The 17,082-nt window shown below is 35.7% G+C and overlaps 1 protein-coding gene across 4 annotated transcripts in view; it reads right to left on the bottom strand.

Moving 5' to 3' along the window:
- Window positions 1–17,082, bottom strand: part of FIGN (fidgetin, microtubule severing factor) — a 96,978-nt gene that overhangs the window by 47,642 nt on the left and 32,254 nt on the right. The gene's annotated exons all lie outside the window — the stretch shown is intronic.

Raw genomic sequence — 17,082 nt, 5'->3', positions numbered from 1 at the left:
AATGAAGCAGGAGGGAGGAAAAAACAGTGGCATGACGTGCAAAGAGACAACTGGTTTCAAGCATCCTTCCCCAAGTGGTTTGGAGAAGAGTCAGGGTGCAGAAATGGTAGACACAGGCTCCCAGGGAAAGAAATACATCCGAACCCTCTGCTGTTTCTTAAATGGCTCATAGGTAGTGTGCTTTAAAAAGTGCACTTGCAGCAAAGAGGCTTTCTATAAAGAACTGAAGGCTTTGATGGTGGTGGGACAGGCTGTGCTTTAGGAACAGCACCTATTTCTACCTATGGACACTGTGTTATAAATGAACACAGACAGTAAGACCTTTCAAGGTATTTAACACTTGCTGTAGATGACTGGATAGGCAAAAATTCAATTGAAAAGTTAAGCAGTATGTTCTGAAATGAATTTAAGTTTAAAATAGCTTAAGAGAGATCCTCTTTCACTATTGTAAACATACAGATGACACTACCAAACATTTTCTGGTCTTTCTACTCCTTCCAGCTCTAAGGCCTGCTCAGACTCAGTGCCACTGTCTCCAGCAAGCACCTTTCTCTGCAGCACAGGACTTGCACACAAACTCCCTCAGGGGACACAGAATGTCAGAGACACCATGGCAAAACGTGGCTGATGGCAGTTGTTTAACAGGAGTTAAACTCTGAGTCCACTGAAGTCTGAGGGAATTTTGTTACCAGCATGGACAGGATGTGAATTTTCTATAAAATATTGTCAAATAGCAAACAACTTCAAAAAGCATCTTTTTTCTTCATATGAAATAATCTTAGGTGGTGCTTGAAATCATTTTGGATTCCAATTTCAGGTGGAAGTATTTTCTACTTGGTGTTCTTTTAAGGACAGGTGTTCTTAAAAAAACAAGAGCAGTAGTCTCTTGGATTTGAATTTTCATGAAAATCCGTATTTCTGACATACACACCACAAAAAATCTTATTACAGCTCAGAATGTAATCGGGGACTAAACAGTTCACACCCTTGCAGTGACTTCCACACCATGAATAAGGACATGTAAGAACAGACTGAAGAGAAAGGGGTCGTGCAGGAAGAGGACTAGGAAATGCAAATATTTTACCTTGCCTTATTACCACCAGGTAGTTTTCAGAGGAACACCAGCTACACAAATACAAAGCAAAGTGCAAATACTAATCAGTCTCATCTTTGTCTGTACTCTGCATGCCCAAGTTAACTATTTAAACAAACATTAACAAGTGACCTAAAGTAAAACGACGTCTTGTTTTTTCATCCTCCAAAATACCACACAAACATCCCACACAGTGGGCCACTCACGAGAAGCCACAAAAAAATAAATGGATTTGCTTCTCATTCAGCTACTTACACACCCAAAGCAAAAATAACACCCCCAAGTCTTGGGGATGAGATAAAAGCGTATTTCTGTTTTGAAAACAGCCACTACTCTAAGCCCTCTACGAAGCCAAGCCACTGCCTGTCAAATCCCGGCATCCTGGCTGCCTGTACGCACGCTGCTATGCACATGTGCTGGTCCAGGGCATTGTGCACCAGCCTCACCAATCCAAAGAACGCTTATCATGGTATCATTATTCTTCCACTTTAAGTTAAAAAGCCAACTAAACCTATATAGCACAAAAAAAGCCCTCCATAGTAGATTTTTTTCCCTGACTTCAATAAGAAAGGTATTGTATCAAGCAGCAGTAGCCAGGCAGTCTTTATTGGGCTCATAAAGGATTATGATTTTGCCCTATTCTCTCTATAAGTGAATTTCTTAAAATATCATTTTTAAAATAGCACTTTTTCTTCTCATGATAGTGTTTTTTTAATATATTAACTTTCCCACATCCCATACTTTGATGGTTCGGCAATTTTCTAGTTCATTTTAAATCAGTTTTTGACAAAACAATACCAACAGTTCAGTAAGTGTCCCAGCTGAATTTTACAATTTACGTTTCTTTTTGAAATACCCTCTTACTGAATAGCTTTAGCAACTAATAAAATTCTTCAATTTTAAAGAAAGAAAAAAAAAACATTAAGCACTAAATTCTTGTGGAGGGGGAAGGACTAGTGATACTGAAGGTTTTATTTCTAGCAATAGAAAAGATTATTACATTTTTTTAAATCTTTAATGACTTATAATTTACAGGTTTAATGGATGCCCTAGTGTATGGATTTTTAGTTATACTTTTGATGCTTTGGCCCACAGAGGTGTGATCATATGTATGCTTACATGTATATACATAAATACACACACGTACATAAATGCACAATAAGCTACTGCTGTTAGTTTTCTCTATGCTGGTTAAACAATTATGAATAAAAAATATAGATGAAAGTCACCACTAAAGGAATAAAATTTATTCTTGCATGTTAGATAAGATGCAACAACAAAGAAGAGTAGAACCCACCTGAAGACATATAATCCCTGTTTATATATTACACATATTAACAGTGAGGTGAACCACTAATAGCGTAATCACATAATCCCAATTTATTATTTATGATAACATTGCATCAGTTATCATGAAGACCTTTAGTAAGGCCACGTATTTTTTATCACCACGAGAACATGATAGGAATTCATCATTTCTAAGTAAGTTCTTCTAAAGCTAGGGACACAAACAGAGCTGCAGATCCAACTGTTTCAAAACTTCACCACATTCAAGACTCAGTATCTACCCCATCCACTGGAGACAACCCTTCCCAGAAGGGATAGGAGCAATTTGGGTCTACTTCAGAACAAGTCAAAGCACCTCACATTAAAATTGCCTTTACTACAGCTGTAGCACATTACTTCAAATTCCAGTTGAGAAAAATAACTAATGGTTGAGGGCAGGAACTTCCCAGATGACTACAACTTGATCTACAAGAGGAAATTGGACTTTGTTGCAAGGAAAAAAAAAAAAAGTTGCTTATTCAAACCATGCTCTGAAAAATTTTCAACCAATGTGCTTTAATTCGACTATGCACTAAGAAAGTTTAAACTCTACTTCTCTAGCATTTAATATCAAATGCATCTTCTCCACAGTCTATATGGCTTTTTTTTTTCTTTAAACACAGGCTAAATATTTTTTCTTAAATAGCTGTAAAAAAAAGCTAGGCCAACTCCTGAGTGTCTAGAAAAGGGCACCAGAGAAAGGCACCTAAAAATGACAGGTTTGAGAGGTAAGGAGGGTTGTGCTTAGCATGAACTACACAAGTATATGAACATGTATTTTCATACATAACACATATCACAGCCTTAAGTTTAATATATTTCATGAGCAGGATTGTTTCTGTCTTCTCCCTCATCCTCACTGTCCCCAAAACAATCATATTAATAACTTCATTTTGGTAAACATCTGGGTAAACGTTCAGTTAACATTTCTATTTCTTCTAGAAAGGAGAAAATGCCTGGCTATAGAATAACAAAAATGTTTCCAATTTCTGTAGCCATTAGAAGGAGTCAGTACAAAAGAGGAAAATTCAAGAATTAAAATTAATCCTGTAAGGAGGCTGCCTTAGTGGAGGTCATTTGAGAACTGGCTGCCTTTGCACTTGATTGTATAAATGCTAATTATCAGGATCATCACAGATCTGTGGGTTTTTTAAGTTTTCTTTCTATCATTTTACTAACCTAAGAAATTAAAACTTTATTCTACTATTCTAGAGTTCTAAGAACTACATCAGAGAGCTGCCTAGACAGTCTCCTCTCTTAATTTCCAGAAGGTACAATTGCTACAAATACTTGCATACACCTTTGCCATTGTGAGCATATGTTTCTGTCTTTCTGTAAGTAAAGACTGTGACATATAATTTTCCAATTTCTGTAATTTTATTAGTATCTTCTTTGGGAAACCCCTATACTTGTTTTCCTATTCACTGATGTATTTAAAAAAATAAAAAAAAATAATAATAATTCTCAGGCCATAGTTGTGAACCAAAAAAAAAAAAAAAATCCGTGCATCTTATTTTTGCAGTGAAATAGATTCAGAGGACTGACTCACATGGGTAACCTTGATATATAGCCCTTTTTCCTGTTGTTTATTAGTGATGGATGTCCTGTTCCAAACCACTTTTCTTGCTGGGCCAGGAGAACCCTGGCCACTTGTGCACCAGGCAAAGCCTTCCAATTCGCTTCAGGCTGGCAGTGAAAATGGGTGTCAGAAGAACAGTGATTAGGGCAGAGGGGAGACCTTTTGAGAAAAACCTGCTAAAACCCAAATCTTCGAAGTACTTTCTATTAAATCTAGCACATACACATTACGATTTAGCAAATCCTAATGAAATGATAAAAACATATATACAAGAAGGACTCCTTAGTATTGTAACTGCTAACTTAACATCTCAAATTTTGCAGATTTTTTTTCGTAAACTGTGGGATTTTGACTAATGAAGTATCAACCTCAGTATCAGCAGCCACTTTAACACTTTTAAGATCAGCTGAAGAGATATCTTTTATCTATCTAATCTTGTATCTATCTACACAAGCACTGGTGTTGGGAATACACCAAATTACAACAGGATTGTACTGAAAGATGTTCAACATGCTTGGACCTAGCATCAGACATCCTTCATGTCCATATTTTGCTAGATAATTCCGGTTTAAGGTCTACAGAATCAGTGACAGCTGGGTGATCTAATTAAAGCCAAGGCCTTCGGGTGAAGCTAAGCCAGCAAAATAAATTCTGCTGCTACTGTGAAAAGCTACCATTAGGAAAAGACAGAAACTAATGGAAACTTTCCTGCCAATGCCAAGATTGTCACTGGACTATTGAGACAATAACAGGTCTAAGAAGTGCTAAGAATACAGATAAATGGGAAGACCACAGCATTCACCTTTGTGCTGTCCTTCCTTGTGTGTTCCATCTGTCCCTTCAAATGGGTTATCTGCAGCGGTGCTGATGATCTTTCATTTTGGAGGAAGATACAGATTAAGGTGGAGAACTCATGCACACGTCAAATCACAAAGTCTCACTGCACACCCTGTCATGCAGCAGTTAGAGGAAGCTAAGTAAAACACCCCTCAAGAATAAATAGAGCAAATACAATGCTCAACTAACTTTTACTTCCCAAAATTGTGAATTGCAGAGTGAAATTCTATATCTGCAGAAGTAAGGCGTCAGAAAAAGACAAAGGTAGCCAAGTGCTTCAGATAACCACTAAGTCTGAAACACAGGATTCATATATCAGATCTCAATAAATTCAGTTGAACATATCTATAAAATTGTTCTAGAATTTGAAGAATTCTGTTCCCTACAATTGTTTGATAAAGGAACACTAGTGGCATACCTGTTTAAACTGAGACCAGAAAGAAGTGGATTTACAAGTGATCCTAGATTGAAACAGGCAACCATGCATTTTAGTGAACGCTACTGAGGGCACGACTTGCCTGATGGAAAATTACAGAAGCCAATAGCTTTCCAACATTAGAAAGATTTCAAAATATTGCTAGAAATATTACAAGAAGCACTGGCCAGAACAGTTTATAGATTTCAAGCTGTTATCTAACAAAAACAATTATCGGAGTTGTACATGCTTTAGTAACCACTATGTGGAAAAACACAGGTTAGCATACAGGAAAACAAGGCAATAATTACATCATTTTGCAGCCCATCAGCAAGTGCCCACAGAACATGTATGGTAGGGACAAAGAAATGACAGATGTGCTGTTAGCACAGGAGAACTATTGACAGGAGCAGTGAATATCCTCTGTGAGAGAATATTTTTTTCTGCTCTTTCTTCAAAGTCAACTTTGATAACATGAAAGATACAATCATTTTTACTTGTATAACAGCATTTTGAACTGGAGTGGGACAAAATGGAAGAGAGCATAGCTAGAAAAATACTGACCAAGACACAGGATTTTCTAAGGCTAAAGCTATGCAAACTTGTACATCCTAGGGAGTGGAAACAACAAATCTAGGTAAGAAGTTAACTCAAAAAGCTGGTTTCACGATGAGGCTATCATTGACCGGCTCTACCAGACAAACAAACAGTATAATGATACTTTGGAATGAGCTATGGAATGAGGAACATATGTAAGGAATTTATGTCTACACCAGCTGCTGATGTACACCTAAGCAAAATGTTTCTAATGTAAATGCAAGTCAATCAATGTTTCATTCTCTTTGTTAATAATTGCATCAGAAACCTTTTATATTTTCCACAGGTGTGTAACAATAGTATTGGCATAATGCTCTTACAACAGTATAATTTAAGCTGGCAAATATCCTAAGCGCTAGTAAAGCAAAAATTAACTATTGAACAATTCTTTAAAACATTTTGGTATTGAAAGGAATCAAGCATTGACTGAGACAGGTCATAAGATGTCTGTGTCCTTTGCTAAAAATGCTCAGCTAACTTTTCCTATCTTCCCAGATCGCGAGGCTTTTCTTTTTCAGTAATCAATGGAAGATCTGCAAACTGATGTCAAAGCCAGAAAAGCTTCAGCAGTTACAAACACCCTCTAGAACGCTGGACAAACATAATTGCCAATGCTTTTGTCGAAAATGAAACACACTTGCTGGAGTACCCATTCCCTGTGAATTTTCAATGAAGCATGGGACTTTGTTTAAATATACAGGAATGTATAAGGTATTTCAGAACATAGTTAAATACTTATAAAAATTATTCAGGGGCTGAAAAAAATAATCTAAGATAAGGACCAGAAATACCCTGAACTGGCCTAAAATGAAAAGCCAAAAATGGAATCTTCAGAGTTGTCCCATGGGCCAAAAAACACAATGAGTAAGTCAACACAAGCAGTACAAAATATTGACATTGCAGTTCTAAGTAGGATAGATTTGTTTACACTGCCTGGAAAAAAAATACACTTCTTTTAGATTAATATTCTCATTTTGCTGAGGCAGCGACTCCTAATAGAATGACATCTAAGCTGGGCTGGTGATGGCGTATATGCAGTTTTTGTACAAGATACAGCACAACTGACAGTAATATCTGACAAGGGATAAGTGAAAGTGTAAGTTATTCTAAGTAAAGGAGTGATCTAAATGTTTTATCCTCAAGTCTAATGGATTTAATGGAAAATAATAATGTACATACTGAAAGAGGTACCTAGTTAGATTCCAACCCATGTTAAAACACAGCAGTATCACTATTTTCTTTAATCAGTGAGGGCAATAATCAGTGAGGGCAAGTGGTGGTAATTTTTACTGTGCTACCAGAGAACATACACAGAGAGAAATTAATAGACAATGTATATAGGATATTAATAACATTTGGGGTTACTTCCCATTGCCTTTGCATATAGTGTTATCTGTGTGTTCACAGTAAGAAACATGAGTTGCAAGCCTTAAAGGTTACAAGCGATCATCCTGGGATTTCTGAATACTATAACATAGGAAGAATAGGGCATACTATTTAAATTTCAGAAAGGAAGAAGGTAAGAGGTGTCAAATTTACCTTTTTGCCTAAAGGAGCCTCAAGTAAGTAACAATACTGCAATATTTAGACAACTGAACATCAAAACAATCCAGTCAGAGCAAATGGGCTTTCTGGCTTTGATTAATATTGGATTCAACTTTTTAAGTCTAAGCAGCACTGCCAAACATCTCAAAGTCTAACTGAATCTAAATAATAAAACTCACTATTAGGCCAGTTGTATATAATTCAAAATTGCATTGAACGCTTTTTTAGCATTAATGTTACAGAGCCTTGAAAAAAAAAGATGGTATTGTGAACTAAATGGCCAAGTTTCTACATCACACACAAAAGAACCATATGGAGCATGATAAAGCTCTTCCACTTCAAGAAGACCCTGTCAGATAAAGTGTATTTTTTACAAAGCATCCTAAGTGGTCAGTGATCCAGTCATTCCCTGGACTGCTGTGCACTCCTCAGCCATGGTCAAGGACGTAGCATTAGACTTGTCTTCTGTCAGGGCAAGAACACTTCTAAAATCATAATCTACATTAATTCAGAAATGAAACACAGGCTGAAGAGCCTGGCAGCTGAACAGCAATATGTGAGATCTACCCGGTGAACAGTATGTACTGTAGGCAGCATTGTTAGAATGAAGGAAGACTAAAGATGAAGCCAAGACTCCTGGTGAGATCTATCAGATGCTTATTAGCACAAGAGATTTCAAAAGCTACATGACAGAAGGGATAAAACAACAGAAAACAATCTAGGATAGTGTACAGCCAAGGAGACACAGAAATATCAGTGCTATGTGTGAATATAAGCTAAACATTTGTAAATGCGGTTCTGTAGAAAAACTGATGTAAAAAAAGAAGACAAAAGTACTGACCTACTTCACGGCTCTTCGTGTTCTGACTACCTCATATTAGCTTTAAGGCTAGAAGTTCATCTTCATTTTCATTCATTCAAAATCATCATCCAACTTTCTACTGAAGGCCTCCCTTTCTCCTCATCTGCCAAGAAACCTGAAAGGAGGTTATTAATGTAATGCAATGTGGAAAAGCAGTTGAATGAAACAGTGTCATGACACTCCAAGTATGGTGGAAACTTCTTCCAAGAATCTCTGTATCAAGTCACCTTTGATGTTTATAGTAGGCTTGCAGCTCCATCCCCCCAGTTAGCAAACTTATGTGCATATCTACTGAAGAGGAAAGAAAGAAAAGGAAAGTGTCTTTGCCTCAGGATAAATGAAAAGGGATTTCAATTATGTCTGTTCTTGACAATGTCTAGTATGATAGGAACTTGCTGAAGACCAAGTTCCTGGCAAGACACAAGGGGAGAGAGACCTTTGAGCATAACTATAATTTTGTTAGGATGTTAATTAAAATCCATATTGATCCACAGAGGAAAGTATACAATAGAAAATTGGTATATACTACGTCTAGTGCTGGAAAGTCATTCATAAGAGTACTCGGGCTCCACAGGAAACACAGTGGTATCACTGACACAATAAAGGACCCGAAAACTAAATAGGGTACATGGCCATCACAGTACTATGCTCACTTGAAAGACAAGGTGGGGAACTGTGATTGATTCTATTTTAACTCAACAGCATAAAGCAGAGAGTAGATAAAAAATGGGACATGAACTACATGTTTATAAAGACTTTAAAAGAGAATGACTTAAGCAAAATCCTTTAAGGGCATATTCAATGGAAGCAATATGCCAACAACTTTGTCTCAAACCTCCTACTCAAAATTGTCAGAATCAAACACAAATATTTGCCCTTTATTCTTTTTTTTTTTTTCTTTTCATTTTTAACATATATCACTGCAAATATTGATGTATTCCAATAGGGCAGTATCAACTAATTTAATCCCTGCTGTAGATTATATGATAAGTACCTTTTTTTAAGAAAAAAACAACAACAACAAAAACAAAGCAAAACAAAACAGTACCTCTCCCAATAATTAGATGAGAACCTGACAAATTTCTGTGTCACCAGAAATAGAGACTTTTGCATGAAAGTAAAGATTTTTCTCAGCTTTTTAATGAGTCGAACTTCAAACAATTACTAGTTAACCTCACATATAATGCACAGACTTTGCATCATTTGCCTTTCTTTGAAAAGCTAGAAAAGATAGGAGGCTTTAGAGTAATTTTGTTAGGGGATGCTTCTAAATAACTATGACTATATACAGTAAAGAATCAAATCGCGTGGTAGAGACTGCAAGGTCCAAATTGTTAATCCAACAAATGGATCACCAGGAAATGCAGCATGTATTTACAGTGTTGATTAGGGCAAGAGAATTGAGAACATCCTAAAACACATGGAGCCCAACAATGCAATATACCCAACCAATATTTATTGCTGCCTCTGTAGAAGCAATTTCCATTTTGATGCGTTCTCTCACACATGATGTTCTGAAACAGTTAAGTAACACGAAAAATACAGGTTCAAGATTATATCTGTCACAGATGAAAATACAGCATTTATGCAACATTACATAATAAAGCCACTTTTTTTATGGACCCAAGGTCCTCTTGGGACTGCTACAATCTACATACTGTCATACGGTGATAGATTCTTGTATTTGCATATCTGAATTAAAAAGAACCTACATTAATAACCAAAACAAACAAAAGGTAGTGATTAAGTCTAAAGGGCTGAGGGAATTTAACAGTGTCATTTGGTCCTGGTTAAGGACACTAATAGTTCACAAAATCTGTCTGGAAAGCCACCTATCTCTCAGCCAACACTTTATAAAGAAATCAAGGAATCTGTTAAAAACAACTAATTCCAGGAGTGGATACCAACACTAAGGGCATATATTAAATTGCTCTGTACTTAAAGGATAGTAGAACTGCAGTGAAAGAAGAGACTGATGACAATCCTGCACCCACTTATTCTAAAAACTATGAATTAATTAATTCTACCAAACTGTTTATCTGGCCAGTACGGCAGGTAAGTAGTTCTACTGTGCTAGTATAGGTGAACTTATTAACATTGAATTTTGCCAAATATAATATCAGTTTTGTGGACATAATTAACACTAAGCATGGAGGTCCATAAATGTATGGAATTCAACAAACAGTAATGAGATTTTATGACATGGTATCTACAATAGCAGATGACTGGACTGATGAACTTAGAGGTCTCTTCCTTTCTTGTTTTCCAAATTAACTACATATGAATAAGATACCAGGTTTTACTAGTACCTTAATCCAGTTTTAGATATGAAGATTCAGAGTTGAACCATGAATGAATCCCATGTATTCATGATTACTGGATTAATAGTCTGAATTATTTGGACTTCTCTCTCACTGATTGTCTTCGGCCATCTCTCTCTCACTGATGTATTAATTTAATGGTACAATTAGTCCAATAAAGGATTAGACATTGATTTTTTATCAGAAGTTTAACTAGAGTTCTCCTAGCCTAAAGTATCAGAGAATACAAAGAATACATCATCCTCAAGTGTTTTAGCAGTAAGCATTTTGTATATATATATATAAATATATATACATATATATACATATACACATGTATATATACACATATATATACATATACATGCATATATACACATGTATATATACATATATATACAAAATATATAATATATATTAATATAATATAAATATATATTTAATACCCATTAAATTATACATTAATTATATATTAATACATTAATTAATTATATAATAATAGAATTATATATTTAATATATAATATATATTTAATGTATATAATATATATATACTTCCATATATAAAAATAAGCATGTGGGTAAATTGCTGCAAAAAAAGCTGTATCTAACACAACATTCTGAAATCTCCAAATAAATTTGTAACATAACATAAAAAAATATATTTATGTACACATAGCTATCCACATCTGTATATCCACCATCACTGCATACTTTTGGTACAGTATATTCAATAAATGCAGTATATAAAAATGCAGGCAAATACATCATAATTTTCTAATAGTATGCACTTTTTCCGAATATCTTATATGTTCTTGATTTAACCTACCAAACTTCACTGGAAAATAAGGACTAATTTTAAGGTGGGGAAAGTGAGATAAACAAACAAATAAATAATAATAATAAAACCAAAAAATCACAGGCTTCCCAATTTTTTATTGTCATATCTAATCCACTGAAACCTACCAGCCCTGGTTTCAGTATTATCTTCAGTTCTAGACCACTTTTTCATGGAGATCTCTCCAACCATGCCCCCACCCAACCCTGAGAGAGAAACAATATATTCAATCTGAGGAAGCCACCTGTGCTTTTTAATAGCTTTGGCTGACAGAGAATAGGTCTTGTAATAGATGAGATATATAAATGGAAAACCATTCAACATATGAGAAAGGTGACTAAATTCACTAACGTAGTGTCAGTTTTTAATTCCTAGGTTTGTTTTTTTGATTTTTTTTTAAAGGCCATTCATGAAATATTAGAGATGCCTGTCTTTTATTAACATTGTGTCCTCTGACATCTACTCAGTGAAAGATAAAAAGATGGCATTAAGTTTTAGCAGTGAAGTGAAATGTTGCATGGTGCAAGGTGACCCAGTCTCATTTAACAGATTACCAAAATATAATCAAATAAAACCTATGATCTTTACACTGGCAAAAACAGTGCAGCAAGAGGACAAATACAATTTTAAAAACTGAAAGGATCAATTGAAATGAATCATGTATATTTGTAACATATAAATGAGTCCTCTGCAGCTACTTGGTCCTTGTAAGCACATCCATATAGCAAGTAAATTTGAGTCCAAGGAAGTTAAGTGTTCTGTAAAATTTTATCCTGCCATTATATCTAACCCAAAATAGATGTCCCAAATTCAATTAGGCTGTTTGATTACAATAGAAGTTGACCATGCTGTTCATCTTAATCTATCTATCTAATTTATCAGCTTGTATCTACTGGTTGATAACTCATATTTAACAGGGAACACATTGTCTAACTGCACAAATCCACAGCTCAAAATAAAAAGAAAAAAAAAAAAGGAAACTCATATGAGTCTGATGATGTATATGTAATTCAATTATACCAAGAAAAACTGCCTTGGGTTAAGGTTACTGAAAGAAAACTTTAGGAAGCACAGATTTTGTAGAACAGATCTAGACTTAATTGCCACAATTCCTCTTACTCTGCTTGTTTTCAATTGTTAGTACAATTTTCATATACCTTTCTCTAACATGTTTTCTGATAGCTACTGACAAACTTGAGATATTTTCACGATGGACTCTTGCTGTAATCCATCGTGGCAATTCCTCCTTTTCTAAACCCTCACATTTAGTCCTTCAAATCCATTCACTGAGAGCTGCTTCACCTGCCACTCTGATTGCAATGCCTCCCAGACCCTCATCAGCTCACCTCATCTATCCACTGTCACACAAACTTGGGCTCGATTTGTTGAAATGGAGGAAACTTCTACTGGGGTCGAATGATGTAATTTGGGGCTGAAACTAAGTGAAGCTTGCTGGTTTGGATAGTATATTAGGTGAAATTCTGTGAAACAAATCCTGAAAGAAAACAAAACAAAACTGAATTCACCCCTATATTTTGCATGGAATTACTGTTTTCAATTTTTGATTTATTTTTTTTTTAAATCTAAGCATTTTAAACTAATCACAGTTGACCTGAAAAAGGTGCAAGCAAAATTAAATGAAAAACTGCAATTTTATTTTATTTTTTAATATCCATTGGCAAAGATGATAAGGGAATAAATGTCCAACAGAGTTAATCCCTTACTTGCTTATTTACTGTTCACACAGTTATTACCTAACAGGCCAAGGGTTTATGTTATTACCAGGACAGTTGCTGAATCTAGTAGGGTTAAGTCCCTTCTCCATCTCTTTTTCCAAAAGGTGTTGGCCATAAAGCCAAGAAAACAAAACCCACTGAAAGCAATCAATTTAAAAAAAAAAAAAAAAACAAAAAAAAAAAACCAACTTTTTAATTAAAAAAAAAACAAAAAAAAAACCACAGCCAAATCAAAGCAGAAAAATGTAATAAATGTTTATTTACTATTTTTTAAAATATTGTCAGCTCTGTGCTAACTATAGTGATGCTTGCCCTTGCTGCTGCAACCCGGTTGTTGGCTCTCATGAAATGATGGCACAGTACAGATCACCAGCAAGCACTACAGCAACACAAGGAAGGAAGTTCAGGACTGCAAGATGTTTGCAGCATCACAGTTTTAATTCCGGAATATTACTGAATAGAAACAGAAAACATAGAAAAATTAAAAAAAAAAAAAAAAGTTTTTGCCCTTACAGATTTATAAAAAAAGAAGAAAGGATGAAACACCAAGCATACTTTTATTCCTACTCCAGAACACTTATGTAGACAATATGGTACAACGTCCTTTGTGTAGACAACTTAGCCATGTGATGGATGGTGTGATGTGATTCTGATCCTGGGTACATCAGAAAAGCTCTGTAACCCAGTATTTCACTTCAGAGCCACTCATGGCATCCGCTATCAATGGACCTACCTCAGGCAATGCTTATTGGCCCTCACCTTAATGTAGTAACTGGTAACATGATGGCAGCATTTAAATAGGTGTTCTTCATTTAACAGACAAAGCACAGGGAAAGAGAGTTAGTGAGGGAAGAGGTGACAGCAGACACTGCAGAGCTGAAACACACAAACATCCATAACTTCAAAAATGTTTCTTTTATACACCTGGGAATCTCACTGAACGTGGTTTCTTACTCTGCCCAGATTCATTAAACACAAGGCTTAATGCCTGGGAAAAAAAAAAAAAAAAAAAAAAAAAAAAAAAAAAAAAAGTGGAAAAAAAAAACCTGTATAATAAAACAGCAATAAAAATCCCTTACCAATTACTCTACTACCTTCTCAAAATAGGAATACTATCTCTTTTATGATTTCCTTTGCCCCATGTTAAAACACCAGTCTAATTATCCTTTATAAAGGTTGACGAAGGCCCCTGTGAAAATCTGCTCAGGGTGATTATTTAGTTGGGGTTTTTATTTGTGGAATTTAGGCAAGAATGTTGCAAGCTGTTTGTCAAAATAACCACTTGATCTGCTTTAGTATTTTTGTATGTGTTAAAAAAATAGCTTTTTCTAATAAACAGAGGGAAAGGAATGATAAATGCTCTAATTATCGGCTTGCAAGAAGAGTTAAACATGCAGATTGTGTTAAGGGGTTCTTAATTTTGGGGCATTTGGAGTCAATTCTCAAGATTTAATAACTGCAGTGTAACTGGAAATACAAGGCAAAGCAAGATGAAACAAGGGGCATTTTCTCTGTCATTTCTGTAACACGTTTAAGTACTACTGGAAGTGTTTTACTTCACTTTTGTAGTTTTGCATGCAAGTTTATTGTTTGAGATTCTGATCACTTTCAAAGTACTGGGCTTCACATTGTGACACAAATACCATACCTTCATTTTTAAGAAGAGATGCTTCAAATAAAAACTGTATGTATTTATTTAAAGGAAGGTTCACAGTGCTGAAAGCTTGTCTGCTTTTTCCAACCTGGTATAATAACTGCTAAAAAACAAACAAACAAACAAACAAAAACTAAAAAGCCTTCCCAAAATATTCTACACCGGTGATGTTAAAAAAGAAATATTAACATAGCTAGATTTCTTCTAAGGAAGCATCACACTTAAAAAAAAAAAAAAAGAAATTCAGTTATGTGCTTTAATTAAATTTTAATTAAAACCATACCTAAGTAGGGTTGTTCTGAGCAATGCTTTCAGTGTATACACAACACAAAGATTGTTAAGGAGAAGCTACCTTGTGAATTATGCAAAAGCAACTTAAATTCATGGTAGTTGCCCCCAGTTGCACATTGTTGCTGGCTTTCACTCCAGCTACCATTGACTTAGCAATCATTGACATAGCATAGGTACAACTCTTACAAACATTTTGAAACTGCATCCCGTCTGCCTCCAGAACTCGATCACAACCTCCACAAAGTAAAGTGTGCAAATAGCCTGATGACAGCATGAAGACGATGCAGAGGTGAATCTCTGGAAGGTACAGACAACCACAGCAGCCCACGGGCACCCCTGCCCTAGAAGATCACCCCGATCAGCCTGGATTCCTGCCACATGCCCCATGAGCAGACCCATGGGACCTTTTGGGCTGAGCACAACCATCGCAAAACCTTTGCCTATGTTTTTCAGCCCTTCCCAAAAGTCATTAAATATTATTAGGATACAGCAGCTCCTTTTCCTTCTACCACACCAGCTGTACTTTGTAAGCCTGTCAAGAATATATATATATATTTGTTGAATAATAAAATCTACAGTTCTCTTGTCCCTTTTGTAAATACCGTCTTTCTTTCTGTAGCCTGACCAAATTTTTCTGGAGGTAACACAAAAAAGACTCTCCCCACTGAGTGATTCCATGAAGATTGTGTACTGGAAGGTTCTGCTTCTATAATTTTTTCCTTTTAAAAACTTTCTAATTCAGACCCTGCACATCTATCCCTATGATAAACTCTATATAAATTTACTGGAAATGACAATTTTCAGACATTTCCAATCTATGAAAACTGACAGGGAAAAAAGTATTATGTCTCTAGAAGTTGATAGAGTGATTAAAAAAACTACAGAAGGATTATCACTGCCTATTAAGTGCGATAGTTTGAGCAATTTCTATAGAATCCTTTCTTATTTAATTCCTATTAGATTCATTAGCATACTTCCAGCTAATAACTAACAATCCTCCACTGCATGAAAAAAGCCCTCCCTAAATCTGCTTCAATGGCTAGGCATTAAGGCAATCTGGTAAAACTTTCTTTTTTTCTCATTCAACAGCTTTACAGTGTGCACACTGGTACATGCCCTTGGAAACTCAACACCCCGCTGCGCATCGTGGCCCCATCCTGCAGTGCCTACAGTACGGGTGCATGCTACTCCTGCGGCAATGCCTGCAGCTGCTGCAGAGCTCTCACACTTCTCTCTGCCAAGAGACAAAGTTGGACAGATCTTCAATCGAAGCTCACATAGCTCTTGTTATCATCATTGTGCTTATGAACACATATTTTTCTAATTCAGATACACGTGCCTACCTCACTAAGATTCTCCAGATACCAAGACTCCCCTTTGGTGTCTTGGTATCCTTGGTGTCCTCACCATTTAGGTACCTGAAATGGCTGATGTGTCTCGACCACCTACTGCTTTAGTGAGCAGCCTACAGGCAGTGCAGAGCTTTGTGGCTACTGTGATGATACACAAGACCTCAACTAATTTATATAGTCCCACTTAATCTCCCTCCAATATGGCAAGTAACTTTTTTTTTCCCGTTTATTTTGTATTCTTTCATTGCAAGACAAACATTTTTGTTTCCAGAGAAAGAAGCAATTTGCAGTATTGTATAGTCGCTTTATAGTTAATAAACCATTACTGTAACGTCCTACTGGCATAAGATCATGCAAAGGCTTTCTTGCTGCACAGTGACATTCAATGTTCTTTTCTACTAAGAAGGCCACAGGCTTGGTTTCTCTGTATGTTATTTTTTCCTCTAATTTTTGAGTTCTGTGAATACTGACATAACACAAGTTCCTCTTAATGTTCTTCAGAGTGTTGCTAAATGCTACTCAAACTTTACATGGCAAGCCTGTAACTGTTAACACATCAAATTTTCTATGTTAGTGGTTGTTCATCTGGTATGATTTCTTAATGGACTCTTTTAAAAAGAACTAGATTGTGATTAATTGCAGCCCATGATTATATACA

The sequence above is a fragment of the Aythya marila genome (assembly GCF_965140915.1).
Source record: "Aythya marila genome assembly, chromosome: 6".
In the NCBI taxonomy this organism is placed as follows: Eukaryota; Metazoa; Chordata; class Aves; order Anseriformes; family Anatidae; genus Aythya; species Aythya marila.
Note: the sequence above shows the minus strand (reverse complement) of the source record. Positions and strands in the feature narration are given on the sequence as shown.